The sequence below is a fragment of the Macrobrachium nipponense genome, chromosome 41 (assembly GCF_015104395.2).
Source record: "Macrobrachium nipponense isolate FS-2020 chromosome 41, ASM1510439v2, whole genome shotgun sequence".
Lineage (NCBI taxonomy): Eukaryota > Metazoa > Arthropoda > Malacostraca > Decapoda > Palaemonidae > Macrobrachium > Macrobrachium nipponense.
In genome coordinates this window covers 58174363-58189889 of record NC_061102.1, presented here as the reverse complement: position 1 = coordinate 58189889, position 15527 = coordinate 58174363, and the positions used below count along the sequence as shown (strand labels likewise).

General features: G+C 36.8%; 1 protein-coding gene across 1 annotated transcript in view; it reads right to left on the bottom strand.

Annotated features, from left to right (window-relative positions):
- Positions 1–14914, bottom strand: part of LOC135212862 (uncharacterized) — a 30024-nt gene extending 15110 nt beyond the window's left edge. Inside the window, exons 1-2 of the mRNA XM_064246628.1 lie at positions 14781–14914; positions 10700–10848 (exon numbers count right to left, since the gene is read on the bottom strand). The gene's annotated coding sequence lies outside the window, so the exon portion shown is untranslated. The remainder of the gene's footprint in view (positions 1–10699; positions 10849–14780) is intronic.
- Positions 14915–15527: the final 613 nt, after the last annotated feature.

Genomic DNA, 15527 nt, shown 5'->3' with positions numbered 1-15527 from the left:
GAGTAAGGGAAATATAGCCAGTAACTACAGGCCTATCACCTGCCTACCAATAATGTGGAAGTTACTAACAGGTATCATCAGCAAAAGGCTGTACAACTACCTAGAGGAGACAAACACCATCCCCACCAACAGAAAGGCTGCAGAAGGAAGTGTAGGGGCACAAAAGACCAGCTCCTGATAGACAAAATGGTAATGAAGAACAGTAAGAAAAGGAAAACCAACCTAAGCATGGCATGGATAGACTATAAGAAAGCCTTCGACATGTATCCACACACATGGCTAATAGAATGCCTGAAAATATATGGGGCAGAGGAAATACCATCAGCTTCCTCAAAATACAATGCGCAACTGAATACAAATACTTACAAGCTCTGGAATAAAACTAGCAGAGGTTAATATCAGGAGACGAATCTTCCAGGGCGACTCACTGTCCCCACTACTCTTCGTAGTAGCCATGATTCCCATGACAAAAGTACTGCAGAAGATGGATGCTGGGTACCAACTCAAGAAAAGAGGCAACAGAATTAACCATCTGATGTTCATGGACGACATCAAGCTGTATGGTAAGAGCATCAAGGAAATAGATACCCTAATCCAGACTGTAAGGACATCAGGATGGAGTTTGGAATAGAAAAATGCGCCTTAGTCAACATACAAAAGGGCAAAGTAACAAGGACTGAAGGGATAAAGCTACCAGATGGGAGCAACATCAAACACATAGATGAGACTGGATACAAATACCTGGGAATAATGGGAGAGGGGGATATAAACCACCAAGAGATGAACGACACGATCAGGAAAGAATATATGCAGAGACTCAAGGCGATACTCAAGTCAAAACTCAACGCCGGAAATATGATAAAAGCCATAAACACATGGGCAGTGCCAGTAATCAGATACAGCGCAGGAATAGTCGAATGGACGAAGGCAGAACTCTGCAACAGACCAGAAAACTAGGAAACATATGACAATACACAAAGGACTACACCCAAGAGCAAATACGGACAGACTATACATAACACGAAAGGAAGGAGGGAGAGGACTACTAAGCATAGAGGACTGCGTCAACATCGAGAACAGAGCACTGGGGCAATATCCGAAAACCAGTGAAGACAAGTGGCTCAAGAGTGCATGGGAAGAAGGACTGATAAAAGTAGACGAAGACCCAGAAATATACAGAGAAGGGAGAATGACAAACAGAACAGAGGACTGGCACAACAAACCAATGCACGGGCAATACATGAGGCAGACTAAAGAAATGGCCAGCGATGACACATGGCAGTGGTTACAGAGGGGAGAGCTCAAGAAGAAAACTGAAGGAATGATAACAGCGGCACAAGATCAGGCCCTAAGAACCAGATATATCCAAAGAACGATAGATGGAAATAACATCTCTCCCATATGTAGGAAGTGCAATACGAAAAATGAGACCATAAACCACATAGCAAGCGAATGTCCGGCACTTGCACAGTACCAGTACAAAAAGAGGCATGATTCAGTAGCAAAAGCCCTCCCCTGGAGCCTGTGCATATAAATGCCACCAGTCGAATTGGAGGACTGTGATAAAGCAAAAAAAAAAAAAAAAAAAATAATAATAATAATAAATCATCTCCAAGAGAATTTGGAATTTAAGAACACTTCGAATTCTCATATTTCAGTTCTATGTTATTTGATATTGCTTCACGATTTGATGATTCCAAGATAACATTAAACATTCACACGAATGGCAAATGAACGCGAAGAAAGGCTTATATTGATCTGCCGTCCATTAATCTCACTCTATTATATTTATGACATAGCCCAAGACATGCACGAATAACTAAGGTCCATAGCTACGGAAGGAAGGAAAAATATATATAAAATTTTTTTCTTAAATAAACAAGAGGCAGAAACTGGATCACACTGATGTAAATCAGAAGAAAACGTAATGAATAGAGATGTTACCGAAGATTTGACCAGAGCAGAGCTTGAAATGACAAGGGATAATAAATAATAAAAAAAAAATAAATAATAAGCAAATAAATAAATAATAAATAAATAAATAAATAATAAATAATAATAAAATAACAAATAATAAACAATAAATAAATAAATAATGATAAATAAAAAATAATAAATAATAATAAATAAGTAAATAAAATAATAATAATAATAATGATAAATAATAATAATAATAATAATGAATATAAATAATTAAATAATAATAATAAATATAATAATAATAATAATAATAAATATAAATAATAATAATAAAATAATAATAATAAATAAATAATAATAATATAAATAATAATAATAATAAAAATAATAATAATAATAATAATAATAATAAGATAATAATAATAAATAATAATAATAATAATAAATAATAATTAATAATAATAATAATAATAATATAATAATAAATAATAATTAATAAAATAATAATAATCATAATAAATATAATAATAATAATAATAATATAATAATAATAAATATAAATAATATAAGATAACTAATAATAAGGTAATAAATAAATAATATAATAATAATAATATGCTGGAAGCAAACCCTATTTTAAACATGTTTTATCAAAATTAATTGTTGCCTCAGCTGCGTTAATTTTATAAGGTTCTTCTCTCTTTTCCTAATTATTGTTTTCTCATTTACTGCTTTTTGAGACATGCCAACCTTCGGTGCGTTGCTCACCAGTTGAAGCACCAATGAGAAAACAATAATTAGAAAAACAGAGAAGAACCTTTATAGAATTAACGCAGCTGAGGCAGCAATAATAATAATAATAATAGGGACAAAATCTCTATCGCGAGAGTATATATAATGTTGTAAAGGGTCCACAATAATACAAAGTTACAAGTCCGTGTATAATTTATGAAGACTTTACAGAAAGCTTTCGAACCCTTCCCTGGGTTCATCTACAGTCTAGGGAAGGGTTCGAAAGCTTTCTGTAAAGTATTAATAATTATACGCGGACTTTTAACACTTTGTATTATTGTGGACCCTTTACAACAAAATAATAATAATAACAATAATGGTAACTGAATTACCAGGACACTCCAAATCCTTTGAAATTTTATATTAATTTTTCTTAGAAAATTCACCATATCGTAAAGCCACACGTGACAAATCATCATCTGGAAGTAAAGGTGAAATCTTCGTATTAATTATCAGCTTGTGGTTATCGACCACTCTTGTCAACCAAGATTTATCTTGGCAATTAGAGAGCCCTCTCTCCTGAACCCTTTGAGATTGTGGTCCGTTAAGATATAAATTATATTTCAGTACACTGGTTAATTTGCATTTAAAACTTTTATTTAATCAGTCAGTTTATAAGATTACCCTTAATTACAAGTAATTATTTATATGCAGTGTAAGTATATGTATATAATCTTAGCCCAGTTATTTATTGATGAACTTATGCATGGATTTTAGACAAAACAACTATGAGTATACTTATAACAAAAATAGTATGAAATATAATTGATAAGTTGTAAAGAACCTTAAGGAATCTTCTTGTCACCTGATTGGTCATATGTCAGTAAGCTGTCTCCATAATGTACTAGACCGACAGATTTCCGTAGCATTACAATAAAGGGTGTTAATATATTTGGTTTTCACAGTTCCCATAAGTCATATTTACCTGACGTATTAATTATTATTATGAAAGGTAAAATAACGGGAAACTCTTGTTTATTTTCCTTTATTTATTTATTTGTGAAGGTTTTACATAAAATTGAGATTTACGGAAACTTACCCGTAGGTGATTTCTTTATCCGTTTAACAAAATTATTTCCATCAGTGAACAGCCCTGCTGCAAGCAAAGTCTCGATACTTCGATAAACTAGGGTTTCAAACACCCCTCCATCTTCATTTCAAATTATAGCAATGGTGACTTTCATACTCTGATTTGCAGCATCAGTATTGAAGTATGAATCACTTAATGCTTCTCATCCTCCCGATTAGTTAATTACTGTCCTTCTCTTAGGAACTGATTTGCAGCATCAGTGTCGAAGTATGAATCAATGCTTCTCATCCTCCTGATTAGTTAATTACTATCCTTCTCTTAGGGACGTTTGAGCTTTGTAGGAGAACGAGAACTTTGAGACGTCTACTTTTACTCTGTTAGAGAATCAAAGGAGCTTTGTTTGACCTTATCATCTTTGAATAGTTTGTAGTTTCTGTACTTTGCCGTCTTGAACTGTCTTGTCCCTTCTAGTGTCCTGATTGGTTAAAGTCTTTTCTTTAAGATTTTTAATGACGTAAAACCACTAATTCGTAAATTCATCAACTTTTCTACATTCCCTTCTTTTTTTTCTTTTTTTTAAGTTACCCAAATTCTCTCAAATTTAAACCTGTCATAATCACCTGGTAACTCCCATGTAAAACTTCTATCATTTCACCTGTTGCATTGATGGTATTCCATTTTTAGTGTAACAACACACCCCAAGGACCATTTTTTTCGGGTCTGGTCATCTATAGAGGTCATTTGGATGTCCGGAGGTGATTTGGCTGGCTACCAAGACCTGATAGGGGGTTCTTTAGTAGAGAGAGAGAAATTCAGTGCTGGCATATGGAGAACAATCCACTGGTAGAGAAAAATGCTGTGCTGGTAGAGAGAGAAATGTAGTACTATCTACGTTACTGAGTATCGAGTGCATAAAAGGCCAAACTGTGCCAGGTAAGAGTAAGTAGCAATAATGAACATTACTAAAATTTATAAGTGGCAGATGCCATTTTCAAGGTATGGTGAGAGAGTGTGCCTCTTTATAAGTGCCAACGTTATATCTGGACTACCAAATTTAAGTGTAAATTCGTTACGTTTCCAATGGAACAAAAGAATGGTTGAGTGATACCTATAAATAGGTTAGTTGACTAATAGTATGTTAGTGACGTCACAGGTATTGGTCTTAATGACGACAGTTATGGCACGAAATGTGCAAGGGTATTGTAACGTCAGTTTTAATGGCGTCATAGTTACGTCATGAAATGTGCAAAGGTATTGTGACGTCACCTAAGCTGTATTTTAAAATGATTACGTCATAGGTAACCAAGTTGGTTTAGAGGTATCGTGACGTCATGGTTTGGAGTAACCAACTAATGACGTCACTAAGGTTTACGTTCATTAGGTACTGTGACGTCATAGTTTTGACGTAATCGGATAAAAATCTTTTCATGACACTAAGCCCCTGTCCACACGGTCGAACTTTGCTCTGCAAACTTTGCTCAGTGTGACGTCAGAAACGGAGAAACGGCAAGAAAAGCTTCGTATAGGGCTTTCCTAATGTTTATCGAAGTATCGAAACTTTGCCTGCAGCAGGGCTGTTCACTGACGGAAATATTTTTGCTCAACGGATAAAGAAATCACCTACGGGTAAGTTTCCGTAAATCTCAATTTTATGTAAAATCTTCACAAATAAATGAATAAAGGAAAATAAACAAGAGTTTCCCATTATTTTACCTTTCTTTATGAATACGTCAGGTAAATATGACTTATGGGAACTTTGAAAACCAAATATATTAACACTCTTTATTGTAATGCTACGGAAATCTGTCAGTCTAGTCCATTATGGAGACAGCTTACTGACATTTGACCAATCAGGTGACAAGAAGATTCCTTAAGGTTCTTTACAACTTATCAATCATATTTCATACTATTTTTGTTATAAGTAAATAAGTATACTCATAGTTGTTTTGTCTAAAATCCATGCATAAGTTCATCAATAAATAACTGGGCTAAGATTATATACATATACATACACTGCATATAAATAATTACTTGCAATTAAGGGTAATCTTATAAACAGACTGATTGAATAAAAGTTTTAAATGCAAATTAACCAGTGTACTGAAATATAATTTATATCTTAACGGACCACAATCTCAAAGGGTTCAGGAGAGAGGGCTCTCTAATTGCCAAGATAAATCTTGGTTGACAAGAGTGGTCGATAACCACAGGCTGATAATTAAGGCATGCAGGTGTGTCATAAGCAACATGTTTTTATAGAAGCTGGCTTGGATAATCTTGTAAATAATTATCTTTGTCAGTTTGTTTTTATTTTCTTGTAAATACCTTTTTACAAATATGTTATCTGTATGTTTCATATTCATTTAGTGCATTTCTTTAAAATATTTGTGTTGCTTACTATTTCGTTTACGTTATTCATGATATTCTTATAAACTTCGTTGAAGATTAATGTCTTTAGGTTATTTGTTGCTACGTTTCTTTTGATTAAACTGTATTGGTCCTACTAAACCGGATTTCTTCTACTTGTTTATTTAATACATATCTTTGTACAAAGATGTGTGTGCGCCTCAGTATAATGTAATTAACTAAAATAAACACTTATCCCTTTAAACAACCATTTTCACTTAACGTGAATAGTAGAAAATAGCAGAAAAATGACGTCAGAGTACAGCAGAGTCACTGCCAGGCTCTCACTATCCAACTAGCGTCGTTCGGACAGCAGCATAAATGCGTACGACATGCTTAGCCCGCAAAAAGGCAAAGTTTACCGAGCAGAGCTCGACCGTGTGGACGGGGCCTAAGGTAATAAGTGACAGTCGTAGTTACGCCACAAGGTTACATGTATTAGGTACTATGAGGTATTGTGATGTAATAGTTATGACGTATGTACAGGTAAGGCATCCTTTTGAAGTTGAATCGTAGATGATGTAAGCATTGTAGACCAGGTGTATAATAGAGAAAATGAAAGACGCGTGTATAATCTGACATTCATATGAAAATGAGTTTCATTTGAAAGGTTAATTACCGATGATTAGTGTTAATAAAACATTTTTTTTTTTTACTCTGCCAATAATTCATTTCCTTATCATGCCTCTATGTAGAGATTCCCATAGATGGGACGACACGACCATTTTTTCCCATGGTTATCTTCTGCTGACGAAGGGCATACTTGAATTTTATTACGGCAGATGCCGGACATTCCCTGGAACATTTACGTCAGGCATATGGGTATATGCGCACCACAAAGGGCAGTCTCCCATATTCTGATGCGAAGATTTCATCTTTACTTCCAGATGATGATTTGTCACGTGTGGCTTTACGATATGGTGAATTTTCTAAGAAAAATTAATATAAAATTTCAAAGGATTTGGAGGGTCTTGGTAATTTATTTACCATTATTATTATTATTATTATTGTTATTTTGTTGTAAAGGGTCCACAATAATACAGTGTTAAAAGTCCGTGTATAATTATTAATACTTTACAGAAAGCTTTCGAACCCTTCCCTAGACTGTAGATGAACACAGGGAAGGGTTCGAAAGCTTTCTGTAAAGTCTTCATAAATTATACACGGACTTGTAACTTTGTATTATTGTGGACCCTTTACAACATTATATATACTCTCGCGATAGAGATTTTGTCCCTATTATTATTATTATTATTGCTGCCTCAGCTGCGTTAATTTTATAAAGGTTCTTCTCTATTTTTCTAATTATTGTTTTCTCATTGTTGCTTCAACTGGTGAGCAACGCACCGAAGGTTGGCATGTCTCAAAAAGCAGTAAATGAGAAAACAATAATTAGGAAAAAGAGAAGAACCTTTATAAAATTAACGCTGCTGAGGCAGCAATTAATTTTAATAAAACATGTTTAAAATAGGGTTTGCTTCCAGCATATTATTATTATAATTATTATTATTGTTTTTATTATTATCATTTATATCCCTTGTCATTTCAAGCTCTGCTCTGGTCATATCTTCGGTAACATCTCTATTCATTACCTTTTCTTCTGATTTACATCAGTGTGATCCAGTTTCGGCCTCTTGTTAATTTAAAAAAAAAATTATATATATTTTTCCTTCCTTCCGTAGCTATGGCCCTTAGTTATTCGTGCATGTCTTGGGCTATGTCATAAATATAATAGAGTGAGGTTAATGGACGGCAGACCAATATAAGCCTTTCTTCGCGTTCATTTGCCATTCATGTGAATGTTTAATGTTATCTTGGAATCATCAAATCATGAAGCAATATCAAATTTACATATATTTTTGCAATGTCTTATTTCAAGGTATAAAATATTAAAAAACCGTTATCACATATATGTTAACTGTGGCAACTCAAGGCTGAGATCATAGGTTGAAAAATTGTATTGTACTAGATGCCCTAACCATAGATAGGACTTCACCACCAGAAAGGATATCCATAAATACCTGAAATGTCTGTAGACTGGAAGAAATGCAATTTAGATTCATATAGGGAAAAATATTAAATGGAAAGGTGAATAAACCAATCACATAACCTTCCCCATTACGTTCAGGTGTCTTCTATGGTTAATGAATGAAAGGTTCTCACTAACACCCTATTAAATAGTACATGAAGATTAAAATATAACAAACGGGATTCATTTCTTACTGCCCATAACAGGATAACTGATAGGTACAAATATATGTATTGGTTAAGTTGGCATGTCTCCATAACTTTCAATTTCTTATCTCATCGTACTAATGCCTTTTGAACTATTGGGCTCCTGTGTGCCTGTCTGCATAAATATTGTTCCACCCTTGTAATATCATCATGGGTAACAGAAACTCATACTTTTACCCAATGAAAAAAAGTTATGTACAGTGTTTTTGTTAAACTCCTTGTCGATTTAGTTTAACTAAAGGCATGTCTTTTGTGGGTGAAAGTTTTATTACAAGACTGAAGCAGCATTACAATTTCTTTGAAGTCCTCTGAATGACATTTTGCTTCCTTGGCCACTCACATAAAGCTACAAAGACCATCACCTTCACTGAACTCAACAAACCTTGGACATCCATAGATCTTATCATTCTGAGGGAATGTGAAATTACCTTGCACAATCACAAGCTACTGGTGAACACAGCATAGATATCAGTGCATATTAATTCAAATTTGGTTGTCTTAATACAATAGAGGCCATTCCTAGTCAGGTGTGTGGATGTTTCGTGCCAAATTATATTCTATGCTCTTGGCAGACCAAGCAAAGGTTGCTGCTACTCTACTGACACTGATGAAAACATTAAGTGAAAGCAAGAATGATGCAACACAGTGACTGGTGGAGAAAAGGTAGACTTGATTAATGGAAGCCATTATCAGAATTTAAAATTTTATTTACCTTGAAGACTGCAGTGCTCATATCCATACTAGGATATGAGCACTGCACTGTCTTCAAGGTAAGTAAAATTTTAAATTCTGATAATGGCTTCAACACCAGGATCACTAAATGTCTGCCTCTACAGTTGAGTCCTAAGCCAATATTCCCACTGCTGTACTGCATGGCTTGTTACAGCTTTATCAATCAAATCCAACTAATGTTGAAAGCCACCAGACAGTAGGTACTCTACCCAACCCTCTCAAGGACATAAGATCACCCCTCAGGTCACCCCTCACGTTATGACGAGCCCTGTCCTTCTACCATCCAAACTATGTAAGCATTAAAATTGACAAATCAACTATGTACTGGAAACATGAAGCTTATTTTTGTAATCGGTTGTCTTGCAATTTGCAAGTTCTTGACCATTTTATACAGAAAGCCACTCCCTCTTTGTTTCTCCCCTATTCAGACTTCTTCCAAACAATTATAGGACCACAGTGGGAACTGTGGGGTTCTTGGGCAGAGAGTGAACACCACAAACAACAATGGTAAAATTGACTTCAAACACAAGCAGTGAAAACAATGGAACATGGAATGTAAAATTTAGGCCCAAGGTCATTTAGTTCATTTCCCATATTTTAAAAATATCAAGACATCCTGATGAAACATTTGCAGAGTTCAGTGAAGAATATGGGTTATATCATCATGCACTTGGACCCTTTGTTCAAGATTCAGGTTAACGATCTTCCACAAAACGCATGGCTATCTCGCTCATACCAAACCTTCACCCATGAAAATCACACCAGTAATGAAACACTACTTATCAAAAGAGCAAGTGTCCACAAACACAACAAATTAGGAATTTAGGATATGATATCTCGGTGTAAATGGGAGATGCAAAAATAAGAGAGCAGATGGAATCACTATGTAGGGGGAACAGAATGGAAAATATCTTGTGCCTGTGAAATATTTTTGCAACAAGCAGCTAAGCAGCTCAAGAATGTACCCTGAGATGCCTGTGAGACCAAACAGGATCTTCTTTACATTAACCAGTCTAGATACAGCTTGTCATCAACTTGTGGTTTATATATGCAAAAAATGGGAAAAATTTAAAAGCTAGCTATAATTAATTCAATGATGTTATTTAATCCCACCATGGTAAGATATCTGTGTCGTATCATTCATTCCTTCCTGGCAGCTCTCTCCAATTAACAGTGTAACATCCCTCCAAAAATCATATCAAGCGTAAGACTAACCCCAGCTTCTCGTCCATCGTGCTATTTCACCACTACAGTTGGTGTTACCCATTCATATAAGTTTGGTGTTCCCCACCCATAATAGTACCCAACTACCACCTGTGGTAACCCATTTTTGTTGGTCAAAAGTACACAAACCACAAAGTTATGAGAGAGAAAAAAAACTACATTTTGTGTTCTTGGCAAGAAATGGATTTGGAATATTGTTGCTGGTCTAAGCTCTCTGGAAAATGGTGTTACAAATAACCATACCTTAACCTCTCCACTGCAGCACCAGCCAAGGCATTATACATGCTAGTAATGAGATCCACCTTTCTATCATCAAATTTGTACACTTTTGAGACTAGTATTTTTGTTAGCTATACAAACCTGGTGTCTTTTAATGATGCAATGCTGTACCTTCTGCAATAACTGGTCTGGTCTACCTTGGTAGAAATGCTGTTCACTGGCGTCAATATATAATATGAGGGAGAACCCATTCGCTCCCTCACTCAGAAGCGAGGCATCATTTCACCATTCTGCAACAGGGAAATTGAGGGATTGGTTACAGGTCAAGTTGTAATAAAATATGTACTGCTTTTTTTGTATAGCTGCTATAGTATTTTGAAAAATTACTATTTATTTATTTAATAAAATCTGTGATTTGTTCCTAAAATACAAACCCTCATTTTATTTTCATATGGATGCTCAATTCTTAGTTGGAAGAAGATTTTAAGATAAAGCTTCATCTCCCAGTCAGTTACCCAGTGACATAAGTGAGCAGAGGAAGGATACATAACTCTTTTAAACTCCTGCAGTAGGTATATAAGCATCGTGGATGTCAAAGGCGGCAAGGACCAGCGTCTGTGTGGGACGTGTGGAACTTCACCCATGGAAAAAATGAGGACTGATTTTAACCATGTAGAAAGGTAAGGTAATTTTGCTCTCTATTGACTTATGAGATAAATTGTTCCTTTATCACTCTAACACGTTATTCTTGTACATAACTTCCTTAGGTCCGACTGTCATTAGATTTTTACTTTACCATCACCTGACTGACCACATCTCTCCAAACTTTCATACATGGCACGGTTATGACTGAGTTCATGAAATCTATTTCTTAAGGTGCGTCCACACGGTCGAACAATGTCCGACGGACAAACATTGTTACCATATCATAGGCGAAGCAGGGTGACGTCATAGGCGTTGAAACGATGGAAGTAGATCTGGCAACAAACAGTGGTACCAGATGAGGTTGTATACCACTGATTTTACAAGGCAAAGACCGGCAGACAATTGTTGATTGGTAACAATGTTTGTCCGTCGGACATTGTTCGACCGTGTGGACGCACCTTTATGCTAGAGTGATTTTTGTGCTTTGCAAAACTGGAAAATTATACTTCTGTACTATTATATTTTGAAAAACATGATACATAAAACAAAAGAAATTGCATGGCTTATAATGAAGTTGCAGGTTGCAGTTGAAAAAAATGTCTTCAGTTGCGATTAAATGCATGTTGCATCTAGCCACAAAGGAGGTCCCCCTCCACGACTAAACCATATACATATATATGACTGGTGTTCCTTTGCTCAAGAGGTAATCAACCAACAGAGGGTTTCACTAACTCATAAAACTGGGGTCAAGGTAAATATTGAAATGGAAGACTGTAATTATGACAAAGATTCAGCAGGAGAGTTATTGAAGGTAACAAGATATAATTGGGTGTTCAGTGGCATTTATTATGAATGAATCAATTGCGTGCTATTATAGTTTCTGTCAATGACCTCAGTGCAGAAACATCAGATGGGCATCAACTGCAAACACTACAGTGAGCCAGGGTCTAACAATTTCTGATCTTTAATGGGCTTGCGATTGCTTACTAGGTATTGAAGAATATCAGTACCTATACTTCAAAGCCAAACATGACCTTCACATTTTATCCTCACAGGCTCTCAAAAAATGGTGCTGGAGGACACAAGACTTTTTGTATCCCAATAAGGTGGCTACAAACAGCCCAATACGTACTCTGTTGGACACATGGCTTAAGGTCATTCAAATGCAATCCACAGGACATATAACCTGTCAACACTCAATAATGCAAGAAATTTGACACTTTAATTTACCTGCAGTCTTCTGTGATGATATTCTAATTCCCTGTTGAGTGTCACAGATCCCACACTACTTACAGTGTGCCCTATGTTTGGCTAGGCTAAGGTTAACTTGAGTTAGGTAAGGCTGGGGTCAATGAAAACTACAGTTCCAATCACACATTATTTCACGAACCTAGAGTGAAAATCAGCCCCGAAATTCCACTGGGGAGTAGGTACGTATCCCCATCTTAAAAAGTCCCGAGCCCAATACAGAAAACCTGACGCGACGCTTTTCGTGAAAATGACCTGTGATTTTGTTGCAACCACTTCTAATGACCTCAGCTAGAGGACCTTCATGAACTCAAAATTCTTAAGATCAACAAGTCACACTGAACTTCTTCCAGACTCATTTCACCCATCATTTGAAGCCTCCTGAGCCTCTGCTCAGCATTGAAATAGAGGCTGCCTGTGCTTCATTTCACCTGTGGATCATAGAACATCAAACTTGACGAGAAGTCAACCCACTTCTTGGGACACGAGTTGAGTTGAATATAGAATTTATGTCTAAGGCCAAGCACTGGGACCTATGAGGACATTCACCGCTGAAATGGAGACAGACATATAAAGGTCTGAAAGGTGTAACAGGAGGAAAACCTCAAAGCAGTTGAAGCATTGTGAACCAAGTGTTAGGAGAGAGGGTGAAAGTAAGAGGAAGAAAGAGAACACGACAGGAGGCGCAGTAAAAGGAAAGGAATGAGAAGGATTGCAACTAGGGGCCTAAGGAAGGCACGCAGCAAACAACCTTAAGCAATGCCTACAGAGGACCGCATGAGGTCCATTGACGGAACTGCCCCACTATGGGGTTTTGGGAAACAAGGAGGTTGCCTGTCAGTCTCCACCACCAATCCATCTCGAAAAACGACACCCAACCACCTCCTCCTCCTCCTACTACTGAGAAGGTCTCCCACTAGTTGACGGTGCAGGTTTGAGGAACTACTCCTACCTATAGCAGCAGTAGAGGAATGGGCCATAAGTAGCATCTACCCTCATGAGAAAGTAGCCTTATGAGAGGAATTTCTGGTTGACTACAATGATAGTAATCATGATGGCCCCATTTTGTTGTTAAATCCCCCAGAGGAGGGAGGAGCAGGAGGACCTCTGGGGAAACCCCCAACCCCTACAATAAGGTTAACTCAGGTGCAATGCAAACCTCAGTTCCACACTCTTTCAACACTGTCTTTGGGGGGAAAAGGAAAAAAAATAAAAGTTAAAAAAGTGATCAATAGTTTCTCAGTTACTATATAAATGACCTTCCTTGCCTTACAGTCTCTTTCTATTGTCAAAAACTGCCTCCAAGTCCAACAACCACCACTGAAGTAAACGGAGCCCAGTCCAGGCTCAAAGGGCATCATCATCTTCTGGCATTGGGTCAGGAGGCTGCTGCTGCCAATCCTACCCTAACCCCCCTTAAATACATATTACAAAATACTTATTCCTACTAAGCAGTATTTAATACAAAACTAAACAAATTAATTGCCACAAAAGCCGCCATAGAAGATGAAGCGAGTTATGTATCTCAGCCTGCCCTTATTACTATCAGGTAACGGGTACTAAAAATGGTATTGCAACAGCCAGTGTATTTATGACGGCATAATAAAATTAAATAGCTCCAAAAAAATCCTTTACAAAAAGGATAAAAAAAAAGGGGGGGGGGGTAGGTATGTGGATAAACATATTGATTGAATGAGCAGCCTAACCTCCTACAAGTTGATAATACTAGTTCCTCATTTTAGGTTTTTCAAGAAAGAAAAAACTCAAAATACCAACCTAACGTAACCCTCGGGGAAGGAGAGGGGCTAACTGGTTACAATTTTGCCCTATTACCTATGGAGAGGGGTACGTGGGGGGTCGGTGTTGTTTTGCCTTAGCTATAAGTCGTGATTTAATTCCCTTTTTGCGGTTATCAAGTATACCTACTAGCTATATGCGCAGGTTACATATATTTTATTATTTGTTTAAGCAGCCATTTCCGACTAAGTCCAATCGGCTGTACGTATTGAGAAGACATTTTTGTTGTCTGACCCAAAGGGGTCTGGAGGCCATGACTCCAGCAATAGTTAAGCAAGGACTCCCCACCATGACTCACAACACTTTCCACACGAAAAAAATGAGTTCTAAGGACCTGGAGGCCATGACTCAACCACAGTATCATGGACTCCCCCCCCATGACTCACGAAGAATCGGAGTCACGTGGTCTCCTCACTTGGAAATCGAACCGGCTTCTATGGCAGTACCTAGGTATACCTAGTTATTCTGCTAATACTACCTACCTATATATCACTATTGGAACTACAGCTATTTAAACTTACTATATCATCACCTTAGACAGTAAAGGACGGTCGTTATTGATCATACATATGGTTCCTCCACAGCGTCGAAACGTCCGTATTTGCGTAAAAACGGCGACTTTCATCGGGCACAGACAGGAGAAAACCTACGTAGGATTCTTGAGGAAGACGGAGACAGACTCAACTAAACTGAAGGCTGAAGCGGCGATTTTGATAAATTTGTTTACATCCGGAAAGTCCCCAAAACTCTGACAAATCAGCCAATCAGAACACACTTTAGCTAAATGCTCGATTGTGATTGGCTGATTCAGAAAAGGAGTTGAACGAGACGTCGGTAAAGGAAGGAAAGAGCGAGTGAAAACGGAAGGTTAAGACGGAATAACATATTATTCCATCTTGGTTATTTTCATTACAAGACTTATTCGAAGTCTTAAAAGCATATTTAAAAAGTCAGTAATCTAATAATCATAATAGAGAACATCGGAAATCTACCAGAATATTTAAGGAGAGAGAGAGAGAGAGAGAGAGAGAGAGAGAGAGAGAGAGAGAGAGAGAGAGAGAGAGAGAGAGAGAGATGCCACTGTAGCATTACAATACGTGTGCACAGATCAGCCAAGTTCTAGGCCTATATTTTCTGTGATTAAAATATAAGAAAAAAGTTACAGACAAGACAGTCTAATCGATTCGGGAGGTTTCAATTCAAATCTTTCGATTTCCACTTGAGGCTTTCCCCTCCCAACTACCCCCACAACCCCATCACTCTCTCTCTCTCTCTCTCT